This window comes from Ascaphus truei, chromosome 3, assembly GCF_040206685.1.
Source record: "Ascaphus truei isolate aAscTru1 chromosome 3, aAscTru1.hap1, whole genome shotgun sequence".
Classification (NCBI taxonomy): domain Eukaryota; kingdom Metazoa; phylum Chordata; class Amphibia; order Anura; family Ascaphidae; genus Ascaphus; species Ascaphus truei.
Genome location: NC_134485.1, coordinates 92,598,122 through 92,610,290, shown reverse-complemented (window position 1 = coordinate 92,610,290; position 12,169 = coordinate 92,598,122).

Here is a 12,169-nt window from a genome sequence, read left to right as displayed (position 1 = left end):
GAATAATATTGGACCAGTGAATCCACCCTGTTGCACTCCTTCCCTCTTTGTGTGTGGCTGGAGCAATGCACGGCTGAACCCTGACCTCCACTCCTTGAGACAAGAAATCAGTGTTGGCATTTTCTTTCCCAGGTCTGTGCTGAATTTCAAACAAGAATCCCTAGAGGGATCCCTGGTTAGCCTAGGGTTAGAGTCCTTCATTGAATTTAACCACTTTAGAAGAGTGTGATCCATTACCAGGGTAAAATGTAGTCCTGCCCAGGAATGGCTTAAAACCTCAATCACCCATTTAACTGCCAGGCATTCATTTTTCCTCAGAAATTTCCGGCTAAGGAAAACGATCAGGTGTACTACGCCCTCAAATTTTTGGCACAGAGCTACCTCTGTACATTTATGGTGCTATATAAATAAAGACATACATACATACATATGAAACCTGCCAGTGCTTACTGTATATAATGATATCATCCATGCAGGCTGTAGCATACGCCCTATAAGGTCGTAGAACTTTGTGCATGAGCCTCTCGAAAGGGGCTCCATGCAGACCAAATGGCATCTTCACAAATTGTTACAAACCTAGAGAGTTTGCAAAGGAATTATTGGATTTGGAGTCCTCTAAAGGTATTTACCAGTAGCCTTTTGTGAGATCAAACATAGATATGCACTCCAACGTGCCAAGGGAGTCCTTCAATTCATCCAACCTTGGCATCAGGTATGCATCAAACCTGAATATTGCATTTACCTTTAGGAGGTCCACAGAAAACCTCACATTTGCATCTGATTTAGGGACCATTACTTTCGGACTACACCATTCGCTGCATGATTCTTCAATCACACACAGATTTAGCCTTTCTTCAACCTCTTTTTCTAACAGGTCTTTAAGGTTTCCAGGCAACCTGTAGGGGTGGGACCCTACTTTCATACCAGTTTCTGTCTCTATTATGTGTGAATGGGTCTAGGACAAGAGCGTAGAGAAGAAATCTCTAATGGTGTAGTATATTAAAAAGTAATTTTTTAGACAGGTAGTTAAAAGTTCTGCACTCACAAATTTTGATTAAATAGCAAGCAATTTAAGGGCTGTACAAAAGTTTAAGCAGTGCTGTGGCATTCCCTTGTAGTCTCCGATGTTGGCTTCATTGCTTTTGCCACTAGTTCTGGTTCACTAGGCGTCCCAAAGGTTTCAGTGCAGCATTGCGGTGCGTTGTTCTGGAGCAGGGTGATGTCACAAGGGGAGAGAGCACCGCTGCTACGGATGCCTGAGAAGTCCAAAAGCCTCCTAGGCATTTCCCAAGTACAGTAACAGCTTGCTTCCTCATGGAGATATGACTGTCTGTAAACGAGCCAGGGGTCTGGATTAAATGCCAACTACTGGCACCTTGTGATGTATGGTGGCCAATGAGTGAATCCGAACAAGAGTTTTTATTGATGCAGTCTTTTCTGTAATAGATGTAAAGTGTCTGTGTGCATGAATGCACTTGCAGGGACTGGTGTAGGAGAAAAATGCTCTCTTTTAATAGCCTAGATATTCTAAAATGGAAGGAATGGGGATCAAAGGGGGTGGATATTATTTATTTATTTATAAAATATTTTACCAGGAAGTAATACATTGAGAGTTACCTCTCGTTTTCAAGTATGTCCTGGGCACAGAGTAAAACAAATAATACATGGTTAAAAATACAGTTACATAAATGAACAGGGTATACATTATATACAAGACATTGCATGCACAGTTAAAGAAAATATATATTATGGGCGTATGAAACAGTTACAGACCAGATTAAAATGTGAGACAGCCTTAGATTTGAAAGAACTTAAACTGGTGGTGGATGTGAGAGTCTTTGGTAGGTTGTTCCAGTTTTGGGGTGCACGGTAGGAGAAGGAGGAACGTCCGGATACTTTGTTGAGCCTTGGGACCATGAACAGTCTTTTGGAGTCTGATCTCAGGTGATAAGTGCTGCATGTGGTGGGGGTGAGGAGCTTGTTCAGGTAGCTGGGTAGCTTGCCCATGAAGAATTTAAAGGCAAGACAGGAAAGGTGAACTTTGCGCCTAGACTCGAGTGATGACCAATCTAGTTCTTTGAGCATATCGCAGTGATGTGTCTTGTAGTTGCATTGGAGAACAAAACGACAAATTGAATTGTAGAGGGTGTCAAGTTTGCTAAGGTGGGTTTGAGGTGCCGAGCTGTATACTATGTCTCCATTGTCAATAATTGGCATTAGCATCTGCTGTGCGATACGCTTTCTGACCAGGAGACTTAGGGAGGATTTGTTCCTGTAAAGTGCCCCTAGTTTGGCATAGGTCTTGGTTGTCAGGATATCAATGTGCATCCCGAATGTTAAGTGGGAGTCAAACCATAAGCCCAGGAATTTAAGACTAGTGACAGGGGTTAGGGTGGTGTTAGCGTTGGTTCTAATCAGGAGCTCAGTCACTGGAAGCTTTAAAAATGTAGTCTTGGTCCCGAATACCATTGTTACAGTCTTGTCAGTGTTTAAAAACAGTTTGTTTTGGGAAATCCAGTTTTCGAGTCTCAAAAAGTCAGACTGAAGTATGTGTTGAAGGTTAGAGAGGCTATGGCTGTGTGCATATAGGATTGTGTCGTCTGCATAAATGTGTATTGAGGCTTCCTTACAAGCTGTGGGAAGATCATTAATGAACACTGAGAAGAGTAGGGACCCCAGAACAGAGCCTTGCGGGACACCACATGTGATATCCAGGGGGTTGGAGTTAGAGCCTGAGATGGACACATGTTGGGATCTTCCTGATAGGTAGGACTGAAACCAGTTTAAAGCAAGCTTCCCTATTCCAGAGCTCTGGAGTTTGTTGAGCAGGATACTGTAGCATGATCAACTGTGTCAAAAGCCTTTGCAAAATCTAGGATAAATGGACCAATGATCGGTAAATATACAACAATGTGAAGGTTTCAACAAGTTAAAGCATTTGTATGCTCACATGTACAAATGCCTGTATATGGTGTAATAAAATATACTTCTATGATTTTAATAATGGATTTATCAATGAAGATGTACCCAATAGTAAATATGGTGTAATATCACGATGGTGAAAAGAAGGGGGGTCTTCAAATATAAATATAAATGAAATATAAAAATGGTTGAAATGTATATGAAGCATGTGAATGAACCAGGTAATAAAGACATTCTTAAGTAGATTAACCAATTACTATATTTAGATGAACCAAATACTGTATATAAGTGGATAGTATACACATATACAAGTGATAATGCATAAAGACATATGAATAATGCTTAGAGACATATTAATAATACAAATAGACATAAATATTACATGAAGATATGTAAATTAATGAATAAAAGAATAAAATTAATATAATGATAAAATAAATAAATGAATAATTGCAATGAGATCGATTTGTAGAGAAACAAGGATATAAAAATAAGAGGTATAATGGGGATAAAAGGCAAAAAAAGATTTTTTGTAATGGAATTGAAAACATTATTAATTAAAACAATAATTACAATTAAAAATTGAATTTAAAATGTAAATTTAAACAATGGTTTATTCTATAAAAAAAGGCCAAGTCTACATCCAGATTTTGACCAGGGGTGATAATGTTTATAGTTTGTGGATCAAGAAGGTTTCACGTTCACGTAATCTCTTAAATCTGTCACCGCCTCTTTTGTCCTGTTCAACTAGCTTAATACCTTTAATTTGAAGACTACATGGATCTTTGTTGGGGAAGTGGAAATTAATGTACTACACCATTTGTGATTTCTCGTCTGTACTCTTGTGGTAGACCCATTCCTCCTTTTGTTGGCGTCAGGATCACCTTTATCCAAGAGCAGCACAAGTCACCTCACCACTATCAGAAATTTTCACTTAACCGAGTATCCACTTTTCCCCTCCCTCTTTTATACCACTACTGCAACTTCATTATTCACTTTTTTTTTTAAGTATGTACAGTATACCAGTACCCCTGTTACCCTGTTTCCCCACCAATATTTCAAAGTGTTGTATACTGTGGGGTTTTTCCCCCCATTCTATTCTGTGTGACACTAAATATATTTTTTCTGGGTGATCAGAAAAAACATCTCTAAACTGTTAAAATAGTTCTAACAAATTGGAACTCTGTTCCGAGGTTAACTGAGTTCCCATAGGGTTTTGGTTGGCATCAAAGATATTCCCCTGTGGAGAGTGAGGACCGAGATCCATTTTCCTTCAACTGGGTGGATGAAAACAGATCTCTGCACCTTGCAGGGTTTTAGTAAGTTTGCATGGTAAATTTGTTTCCCTTTCCTGGACCCTGGTTTAGATATTTCCTAATTCATGTCACCCGTGCTGTGGGGAACTTCAAACTGGTCCTGTCAATTTGCTAGGCATTTACACTCACAAATACTGATGCAGCGGCAGTTATTCGAACACTTAACGCGGTAATTAATGCGGGAAACCGTGATCACAACGGGCACAAAGTTCGCTGTGTTTAAAGAAATGACCACGGCGCATTAGATGCCCAAAGCAGGGACCCCTGCTGTGTGAATGCTACCGGCGTCTGCCTTTGTGTAATAGACGCGCAGAAAGAGAGTCTGAATCAGTCACTCTAACTGCGCGCCTCTCACAGGCGATCGCGGGGGTTTTATTAAAATTCTAAAATTACAGTTTTGTAGCAGGGGGTCTCCGGAGCTTAACCACATTGATTTCAGGTCTGGGGACCACCTACTTCCCGAGTTACAGGCCCCGTTATGGGGTGCTGGTACACCCGCCATGTTAAAATCTTGTGGGATCGAATCTAAACAATGCAGAGGGATACCGGCACCCCATAACAGGGCCTGTATCTCGGGAAGTAGGGGGTCCCCAAGACTGAAATTAACTTTGTTTAGCTCGGAAGACCCCCTGGTCCCCCACATTAGTATCAAACCCCACCCCCCCTCGAAATAAAAAAATCATTACCTTAGCTGCTAAGGTTATGAAGCTGCTTACATTTTATTTTTATTCATAGTATGCGTGAGCAGGGGGTGTCCTGAGCTTAACAAAGTTGATTTCAGGTCAGGAGACCCCCTACTTCCCGAGTTACAGGCCCAGTTATGGGGTGCCGGTATCCCCGCCATGTTAAAATTGTGGGTCACGTGACCGCGGGACTAGAGGGATATGGGAACCCCGTAACGGGGCCTGTATCTCAGGAAGTAGGGGGTCCCCGAGGCGAGACCCCCTGCTCACGCACACAATAAATAAAAATTAAAAATGTAAGCAGCTTCATTACCTTAGCGGCCATGCAATGCCCGCTAAGGCAATGAAGGGGTTAAGGCACAGGTGCCAACCCTGTGTGTAAAAAAACTAAAACATGGCCTACACCAGGCATGCACAACATACGGCCCGCGGGCCGCATGCGGCCCGTCTGGCCTCTCTGTGCGGCCCGTGATGACTCTGGCCGGGCGCCAGTTAATTAAATAAATTTAAAAAAAAAAAAGTTTTAATAAATGGCGGCGATTCATCTCTCCTCCCTCCCTCTCCCTCCCAGCCCCCTCCCTCTCCCTCCCAGCCCCCAGGTTTTGCGGTGCGCGGGGGCAGCAGCAGCATGAGGAGGATGCGGCAGCCGTGTGTTTTTTTTTCTTCAATAGCAGGCTGCCGGGGAGGTCAGAGCATGCCGGGGGTGGGGCTTAGTACCGGGGAGAGAGGATGTGCTGAGCAGATCTAAGAGAGGTGTGTGTGTGTGTGTGTGTGTGTGTGTGTGTGTGTGTGTGTGTGTGTGTGTGTGTGTGTGTGTGTGTGTGTGTGTGTGTGTGTGTGTGTGTGTGTGTGTGTGTGTGTGTGTGTGTGTGTTGGTGGGGGGGTGGGGGTGAAAAACGGGCTGGTGGGGGGTGAAAAACGGGCTGGTGGGGGGTGGGCTGCTGACATGTGAGGGGGGGGTGGTCTGCTGACATGTGAAGGGGTGGGCTGCTGACATGTGAGGGGGTGGGCTGCTGACATGTAAGGGGGTGGACTGCTGACATGTGAGGGGGTGGGCTGCTGACATGTGAGGGGGGGGGCTGCTGACATGTGAGGGGGGGCTGCTGACATGTGAGGGGGGGCTGTGCTGCTGACATGTGAGTGGCAGGGGGGGAGAGAGTGATGTGAGGTGCAGGGGGGGAGAGAGTGATGTGAGGTGCAGAGGGGGGAGAGAGTGATGTGAGGTGCAGAGGGGGGAGAGAGTGATGTGAGTTGCAGGGGGGGAGAGAGTGATGTGAGTTGCAGGGGGAGGGTGAGAGTGATGTGAGTAGCAGGGGGAGGGTGTGATGTGAGTTGCAGGGGCGGGAGAGAGTGTCATATTGAGGGGAGGGGGAAAGAGTGTCATATTGGGGGGAGGGGGAGAGTGTAATATTGAGGGGAGGGGGAGAGTGTCATATTGAGGGGAGGGGGAGAATGTCATATTGAGGGGAGGGGGAGAGTCACATTGAGGGGAGGGGGAGAGTCATATTGAGGGGAGGGGGAGAGTGTGTCATATTGAGGGGAGGGGGAGAGTGTCATATTGAGGGGAGGGGGAGAGAGTGTCATTAAGGGGAGGGGGAGAGAGTGTCATATTGAGGGAAGAGAGACACGGGGGGGATGCTGACTTGTGGGGGGGATGCTGACATGGAATGGGCTGGGGGGATTTGGAGGGGGGTATTGTATGTTTGATGTGGAGGGGGTATTGTGTGTTTGATGTGGAGGGGGGTATTGTGTGTTTGATGTGGAGGGGGGTATTGTATGGGTAAGGGGGAGAGATGGGGGTATGAGAGATAGATGGGGAGTATCGTAAAGATTGATAGTGAGGGGTTCTGGGGGAGATATGAGGATGATGATGATGATGATGATGATGAGAGGTGCTTGAGGAGAGATGATGATGATGATGATGATGATGATGATGATGATGATGATGATGATGATGATGATGATGATGATGATGATGATGATGATGATGATGATTTAACCCGTGCGGCCCAATTTTTTTTTCCTTGGAGCAGTTTGGCCCTTCTCACTTTACGAGTTGGGCAGGCCTGGCCTACACAGTACAGTATATTTAAATAAATCACCCCCCGCACGACCAAACACATACACTACATTAATGGGCCAAATAACTATTATCCAGACATGGATAATAGATTATTTGGCCCATTATTAAACACATTAACTACAGTAGCATAATAAAATAAATACAGTTCTACTGTACTTACTACCACCGCAATACAGTATGAATCCCCTCCACCAGTATAGTCCATCTGTCCTCTATAGCCAAAAATACATAGCAAATACAGTACATTCTGACACATTCAGTACAGTAACATCTCCAAATAAAAACAGCACGATGCAAATAAAAATAAATCTCATCTCCCAAGAACACAGCACCTACAGTACAGTACAGTAGGCAAATCAATATCTAACAAATGGCTATCCAAAAATTTAATTTTACAATGTGTACAGTACATGATGCAAAAAATCTGTGCATCATGTACTGTACACTACAGTATGCCAAGCAATGCTCTAAATAAAATAAAATAAATACATTATAATAAATCAATCCATTCATAAATCAATTACAATATAATCCAAATCAATTACTGTACACAATTCACTATTCAAATCCTAGAAACAAAACAAGTAAATAGAAATAAATTACCATCAATCAACAAAATCTGTGGACAAAAGCAACCTCCTCTGGCGCTGAGGTGGGGACTTGAATTTTCTTCGTATAGACTGTGACCTCAGGAAAAAACAAAAGACAAAACATGCAGGAAGCCTGCAATGGTGTATTACCCAAGGGATACAAAACATATATATAGGAGCAATTTATTGATTGATTATCTATAAAATATACATAAAAATATACATGAAAATATACATAAAAATTAATAAAATATTTGAACCAGTGCTTGGCACTAACTGGTGATGTGAACAAGCTGCCTGCACACTATCACAGTGGGAGGCTTGAAATTGTGTCCAAGACTTCTGATCTTTGCTCCGCCTGGTAAAAATTGAAAACCTACTCACCAGATGTGAATAGGTCAAATGCACTGGTTAATGGTCTTTAAGGCCGGGATACACCGTCTGCCTGGCGGTGTTTACGTCTCCTGCTGCCGGGATCCTATCTTGTGCTCCGTCGTGAATCACTTCATGGAATGCACCCGATCCGCTCGCGCAATGACGTCACCAATTCTCGTCCACTGCTACGGTGTCCCAACAGTACCAAAAACCATCCAACGCGTTTCGAAAGCTCTATTGGTGTCTTTCTTCGTCAGGGATATGTGCTGAAAGCATCTATGCTGCTTTATATCTCAGTTTTTGATTGCAAACGGTCCATGATTGGTGTGATTAAATTAAAACAGTGTGATATCAATGTCTCTTGATTCAGATATTTGAAAGAGTATACATGATTTAAAATAGGGATGGAAAACAGACTGCAGGAATATTAATATACTGCAAAAATGTTAATACAATTGGGAATCTTTGACATGTAAATTATAGATGAATTAATCTTCTCTGTGTGAAAATGTATCTAATACGATGTTGTATTAACAAACATATTTGTTGTTAATTAAGTGACTAATTATTTAAGTAATACATGTTCATAACCTACACAGAGATGTCTGTTGGAAATTTTCATGATATAATTCATATCATGGTGTCATATAGGGCATATTGCCATGCACATATTATGTACAGTCAAATTAACCCAATCATACCAAACAAATCATAGTGGATGTAGAATGGAAATACATGTGGAATATAAATACATATGGATTGAAAATACATTGATTAGTTGAAAGAATACATTAAACATAGTTAGAAACATAATCACAAAGTAGATCATATGTTAACACAGCAATAGTAACAAAAGAGTGCGGTACTTGGTATGGTGACCGCAGTCATGGGTATATTCATAAATTAGATCCATAAATAGATCCATAAGGAAGGAAAAAAGGCAATTATATGCATATACAGTGCTATAGAATGGTGATAGTCCTAAATTAGATTAATATGTGTCTATAAAATATGTGATGAACTAATTCATAACTTAACATTAGAAGTGTTTTTTGAATTATAATATTATATAATGTGATTATTTTACATTTGTTCCATCACTATTTGATGAATTATTGAAAATTTGGTGAGAAAAAAAAAAAAAAAAAAAAATATATAAAAAGTGATAATTTATTTTTAATTTTTAATTTTTATAAAATGTATATAAATTTATATAAAGTGATAATTATTTTTAAGAATTGTATTTGTTTAAGTGAACAATTTTTAAGTGAACAATTTTATTAAGTGAACAATTTTATATATATATGGAAAAACTTTCAGTTACTCTATGAGGAGAAGCCTTATGAGCAGAAGCAATATTATGGAACTGTAGTCTAGTCGGCAGACAGCATGTAGTTATTGATTATAGAAAGGCTGATAGATCAAATTCGATGTTTAAACCCAATGGACTAAGTGTTTTTAATTCGAATATCCAGAATGATTCCCTTTTCGAGATGAGGTTAATTTTATCTCCACCTCTATTGCTGAAATTGGGACACTCAATGGCATGACACTTAAGACCTATGGGGCTCTGGGAGTGGAATGTTTTAAAATGCAGAGATACATTATGTAATTCAAATCCCCTTTTTATATTGTAGATATGTTCTCCTAATCTTCTCTGCAGTGTTCTACCCGTGCGGCCCACATATTGTAGACCGCACGGGCATTCTAACAGGTAGATCACGAATTGACTATGACAATTGATAAGGGTTTTGATGGGATATTTTTTATGTGTATTGTTTGATACAAAATGTTGGGTTCTGATGCTATACTGACAGGCTATGCATTTAGCACAAGGATAGTATCCCCTGATGTTATGTTTGGTGATGTTATTTTTATTGCTAAAGGGGCAGCTAGGTGACAAATATGTTTTTAGATTGTTAGCTCTTCTGAAGTATATTTCGGGCTTATCTCTAAGGTATTCATTTAATAATTCATCTTGTTTTAATAAACCCCAATGTTTGGAATTTTTTTTAATAATTTCAGGTGCTAACGTGTTATACTGTGTAATAAATGCTACTGTACCTTTACTATTTTCATGTTGTTCTTTTGGTTTATATTTTATTAGGTCAGATCTTGTCATGTTTCTCACAGTTTCCACTGCTAAATCTAATTGATGTTTATTATAGTCACGATCTAAAAAATTTTGTTTGAGATCTTGTGCCTGTTGTTCAAACATACAGGGATCAGAGCAGTTTCTCTTGATCCTAACCAGCTGACCTTTGGGGATATTTTTTATCCAATTAGGATTATGGTTACTGCTGGCTAGGAGATAATTATTGGACTGGACTGGTTTGTAGTACGTTTTTGTGTGTAGAGTATTATTTTCAACATATAATTGAAGGTCTAGGAATTCGATACTAGTTTTACTCTCTTTGAAGGTGAATTGAAGATTTCTATTATTATTATTCAAAAAAGTTTAAATACATTCAATTCTAAAATGGACCCCCTCCAAATAAAGATAACGTCGTCTATGTAGCGCCGCCATAGGACCAAATTCGCCCCCAGCTCTAGGTTGGACCAGATGAAATCGTCCTCCCACTGCCCCATAAATAGGTTCGCATAGCTGGGAGCAAATTTGGTCCCCATGGCGGTGCCACATACCTGTAAATAAAATTTGTCCATAAAAAGAAAATAGTTGTGTTTTAAAATAAAATCAATAGAAACTAATAAGAATTCTGCTAGTTTTAGTGATATTATTTTATCTTGTTGTAACTTGGATGCTACAGCATCACAGCCCTTCTGATGTGATATTACAGTGTAGAGGGAGGCTACGTCTGCCGTCACCATTATGTATTCTTCATGCCACTCCATGTCCCCTAAAATTTGTAGAATATGGGTCGTATCTCTAATATGGGATCGTAACTTAACTACATACTGCTGCAGATGATGGTCAATGAATTCTGATAGGGATGAGGTCAATGATCCTATACCCGATATTATTGGGCGACCAGGTGGTCTTTGTAGATCTTTATGTATTTTAGGAATCATATAGAATATTGGTATTCTTGGATGTTTATTATTTATATATTCCTGTTCTCTCTCATCTATGACTCCATCCCTAACTGCCTGGTCTATTAGACAAAAATCCAACAACACAATATCAAGAAGAACTAGGATCAATATTAGACCAGGCAGTTAGGGATGGAGTCATAGATGAGAGAGAACAGGAATATATAAATAATAAACATCCAAGAATACCAATATTCTATATGATTCCTAAAATACATAAAGATCTACAAAGACCACCTGGTCGCCCAATAATATCGGGTATAGGATCATTGACCTCATCCCTATCAGAATTCATTGACCATCATCTGCAGCAGTATGTAGTTAAGTTACGATCCCATATTAGAGATACGACCCATATTCTACAAATTTTAGGGGACATGGAGTGGCATGAAGAATACATAATGGTGACGGCAGACGTAGCCTCCCTCTACACTGTAATATCACATCAGAAGGGCTGTGATGCTGTAGCATCCAAGTTACAACAAGATAAAATAATATCACTAAAACTAGCAGAATTCTTATTAGTTTCTATTGATTTTATTTTAAAACACAACTATTTTCTTTTTATGGACAAATTTTATTTACAGGTATGTGGCACCGCCATGGGGACCAAATTTGCTCCCAGCTATGCGAACCTATTTATGGGGCAGTGGGAGGACGATTTCATCTGGTCCAACCTAGAGCTGGGGGCGAATTTGGTCCTATGGCGGCGCTACATAGACGACGTTATCTTTATTTGGAGGGGGTCCATTTTAGAATTGAATGTATTTAAACTTTTTTGAATAATAATAATAGAAATCTTCAATTCACCTTCAAAGAGAGTAAAACTAGTATCGAATTCCTAGACCTTCAATTATATGTTGAAAATAATACTCTACACACAAAAACGTACTACAAACCAGTCCAGTCCAATAATTATCTCCTAGCCAGCAGTAACCATAATCCTAATTGGATAAAAAATATCCCCAAAGGTCAGCTGGTTAGGATCAAGAGAAACTGCTCTGATCCCTGTATGTTTGAACAACAGGCACAAGATCTCAAACAAAATTTTTTAGATCGTGACTATAATAAACATCAATTAGATTTAGCAGTGGAAACTGTGAGAAACATGACAAGATCTGACCTAATAAAATATAAACCAAAAGAACA